The 4383-nt window shown below is 33.2% G+C and overlaps 1 long non-coding RNA gene across 1 annotated transcript; it reads left to right on the top strand.

Annotated features, from left to right (window-relative positions):
- Positions 1-207: 207 nt before the first annotated feature.
- Positions 208-3106, top strand: LOC307150465. Its single transcript, XR_013819730.1, has 3 exons — positions 208-376; positions 2193-2287; positions 2835-3106. It is a non-coding gene; the product is annotated as an uncharacterized lncRNA (long non-coding RNA).
- The last annotated feature ends 1277 nt before the right edge of the window (positions 3107-4383 follow it).

Genomic DNA, 4383 nt, shown 5'->3' with positions numbered 1-4383 from the left:
TAGTCTATGTTGTAAAAAAAAAAAAAATGCTGTCAAATTCTGTCAGTTCTGTGATCGTGCTTTTGAATCGTTGTCAGAATTTTGCTAGCACATGAAAATCCATGTTCCTAATGCTGTTTTCAAATGTAGTAGGCCTGTTCCTGATTGCCATCCCATGGTCCTACAACTACTCCCTAATTCAAAGAAGTTAGACGGTGTTATCCTTCAAGCAGATAAGTAGAGATTATTCAGCAAATCTCATTAATTTGTAATATGTTTTATGTTTTGGGTTCTGTTGATCAAGGTTGTGCTGTCCTTTTTAAAAATTGTTTCAGAAATTTGCATCGCTGATGTCCAGCAATCTACATTTGCCAGAAAGTCCACGACTTATTTCCTGGTATGTAAACATTAAAGGGGTAGATGAAACCTAAAATGAAAAGCCATCATTTACTCACCCTACTGCAAAATATGTTTTTCTTAATTAGTGTTTTTATTTTGTTTCCAGTCCAGATATCTACAATTCTTACATGAAGAAGCATTTATTAGACACGTAAAAATTGTCTTATTTTCTGAAAGAATAAGTCAAAATTAAGTGAGTTTATGCTTAAAACAAACAAAATTATATGCCAGTGCATTTTAGCATTCTAACCAATTTTAATTTTTAGTTGAAAAATTTAATTCATAGAACTATGAATAGACAACTACATCGAACCACAGTGGAACCCACAGTAGTTATTTTAATTATTAATATTATTTATTTATTCTTTTTTTTTATTTTCTTTTTTATTCCATTACAGGTCAATCTCTAAGCAACCAGTGCTGGATATTAAGTTTGGAAGGTCAAGGTGTGTGTGAAGGATCACAGCCTCTTCATCACTGGCCTGGCAGCGCTGTTTGCCTCCTCCTATAACTTCAGCTTGCAGTACCAGGAAGAGGCAGCACCTTGAGTTTGGTCAGAGGTTAGTCATTGGCATATTTGCCATTCATATATATATATATATATATATATATATATATATATATATATATATATATATATATATTAGACTGAATTGTGTCACTAACCTTGACTTGACAGTATTTATTATGTTGACTACTGGTATGAACAATATGGCCCTGGTTTCCATACAGGGCTTAGCTTAAGCCAGGTCTAGGCCTTAATAAAATTAGGGTATTTAAGCAGCTTTTATAATAATGTATCATTAAAAAAAAAAAAAACATTACTGGTGTGCATCTTGAGATAAAACAGTGGCAGTCATATATTTTAAGATATATCGGTGCAAGTTGTTTTCAGTTGAAGGATTAGTGAAAATTCTGTCATTAATTACTCGCCCTCATGTCGTTCCAAACCTGTAAGACCTTCGTTCATCTTCAGAACACAAATTAAGATATTTTTGATGAAATCTGAGAGGTTTCTGAACCACCCATAGACAGCAACGTCTTTGCAACTTTTAAGGCCCAGAAAGCTAGTAAAAACATTGTTTAAATAATCCATGTAACTAGTGCAACCTTAAAGGAGAACTCCGGTCAATTTTAACATTGAGCTAATTTTTTTGTAAATTTGGAGTGCTGTCAATACAGAGAACAACGACAAAAATCGGTGTTGCCTACACCGTGTTATCCTCTTTTTAAAATTTGCACCCTGTTGACTTCAATTTTTAAACCTGCTTTTAGCCTCTTAACATCCTTGATGTGTCATACAAGTGCCCAGCCATGTGAGTGATTCCTTCAGAGTGAACACGGGTGAATCTGACTGCAGTAGATGTGAAAGATATCTTGTTGAAACATCTACAAATGTCCGTATATAGGTGAAAATGCCCCTTGAAATCAATTTAAGGTGGCAAATATATTACCCCTTAATAAAAAATGTTAATTTCTGTCACTGCTGTAAACTGACCACTGCATAGAATATGAATATCTTTGTCAGTCAGCTGTCAACAGGCCTAAACAAGCCATGGCACCAAGCACAGAAACACAATCCGTAAAATGTTATCTAATTATTATCAAGAAAACTTTGAAAATATCGATCGAGACATATTTTGTCAATATTGCTCACCCCTAATGCATGGTATTAATTTTGATTTCTTCGGGTCTTAAAAAGCCTTAAATTTGACTTTAAAAAATGTGCAGAAACCCTGCTTCATAATATTTAGGTTGAACCACTGTAGCTATATATTTACCAATGTTTTTACCACTTTTCTGGGCTTTGACAGTTGCAATGATATTGATATCAATGGAAGGACAAAACTATCAGATTTCATCAAAAATATCTTCATTTGTGTCCCGAAGATGAACAAAAGTCTTGAGGGTGAGTAATAATGACAGAATTAAAATTTTTGGGTGCAAACATGCATTTAGTCTGGTAAATCATGTTGTCATATATGCAATAATCTTGCAAGGCTTGCAATTAAGTTAAATTATTTCTGTCACAAAGGTTTGGGCTGGATTCTGGCAGTGTGTGCTCTATATAAACGGAGAGTCTAAAGACTGCCTTTCCACTGATACTCTGATGGCACCGGATGAGGGCATGATATTGTTAATGAGCTGGGTGATGAGTAGACAAAAGTTGTAGAATAAAACTTTAAATCTGGCAACCCCACTTCCAAAAATTTAGTTAGTTGACAGTGTGCATGTAAACAGACACATTGAGTTGATGTATTTTACCAGGGCAGAAAAAATATCAGTTATTGATCACAACATCCAACATTGCATTTTTTTTTCACAACATCCAACATTGCATTTATTTTATTTTTTTCATGTTGTTCAGTTTTAGACCGCTTTTGTGCTGTCTCTCTTTGTCAAAATATATACACTCAGTTAATAATATTTAATTGTTGTTTTTTTCTGCCTTTTAGACGCTTTCTTGACATCAATCCTGAACGTGGATCAAAAACAAAGAAAGGACAAGTAACTTCAAAGAAAACTGGCCAAGTTGTGCAAAACAAGAACACCACTGTAAGCCTACAGGTGTCCTCACTTCTGCGAAACCTTGCAGACTTTGAATGGGATTTCGTTTGCACTTTTATGGACTATGGTCGTTATAAAGCTTGGAAGAGCCAGGACATTTTTTAATAGAACTCTGATTGTATTCGTCTGAAAGAATAATGTCATATACACCTAGGATGACTTGAGGGTGAGTAAATCATGTGCTAATTTAAATTTTTGGGTGAACTATTCCTTTAATTAAGTGCTAACTGTTACCTGTTTAAGTGTTAAAATTGCATTTTATGTTTAAAAAGTAATTCAGCCAACATGTTCACAGAAGGCAATTTAACTAAATAAATGTTGTAAAACCCAGAAAATGTTTTCTTTTTCCTAGTGTGACTACTCTTATGAAACCTTAAAGTATAATATTTTAATTATGTAATAATAAAAGCAGTATTCCCTGTAAAAATACAATTTATTGCTGTCGACAAGTTTAATGTAAAATGTGGTATATGCTGTATTTGGTAATTACAGTGGAGTACTGTAAATGCTGTTTACTGTAGTAGTGTTGTAAAAATACAGTATGTGGATAGCAACCCAGCTGCCAGTATTTAACTGTAAATTTACAGTGAAAAGTTTTACAGTGTACATGCATGTGATACTGATGCATTTTTAAAGCTGTGGCATATGGTTATGGTACTTTGTGGATGTATTTGTCAAAAATGACAAAGAAAACACTGCATTATTGTATTAAAATACTATATTTGGTATTCACACAATAGACAATCTCCAACTATAGGCATTTAATTTCAAGGCATTCAGATATAAGGTTTGTATCCCTAATACATGTGAAAGTATGTACTATAGAAATAAGTACATATATGCATGTATAAATATATGCGTCATATATGCGTGTATACATATATGCGTCATATATGCGTGTATACATATATGCGTCATATATGCGTGTATACATATATGCGTCATATATGCGTGTATACATATATGCGCCATATATGCGTGTATACATATATGCGCCATATATGCGTGTATACATATATGCGCCATATATGCGTGTATACATATATGCGCCATATATGCGTGTATACATATATGCGCCATATATGCGTGTATACATATATGCGTCTTACATATATTTCACATTTATGTGCATATACGGGAAAATATATGGCACTTACAAGAAAACGGCCATTTTTGATATATTTTGAAATATATGTTTCATATATGTATATGTGTTTTACATATATGAATTTTGCATATATTCTCATATATGCAGCAGACATACATGGGCACTAACATTATATATGTAATTTACATATATTGACATATATTACATTTCTGTATGGGAGACACTTGAACTTGCATCAGCGTGATAAAAACGACAGCAAATTAAAGAAACCACCTTTAGAAAAAAGATATTTGAAGTGTAATTTAATTGTTTAGTTGGTCTCGCGTCCC

The sequence above is a fragment of the Squalius cephalus genome (genome assembly GCF_949319135.1).
Source record: "Squalius cephalus genome assembly, chromosome: 22".
NCBI lineage: Eukaryota > Metazoa > Chordata > Actinopteri > Cypriniformes > Leuciscidae > Squalius > Squalius cephalus.
The sequence above is the reverse complement of the archived record's forward strand: the minus strand, read 5'-3'. Positions and strand labels throughout refer to the sequence as shown.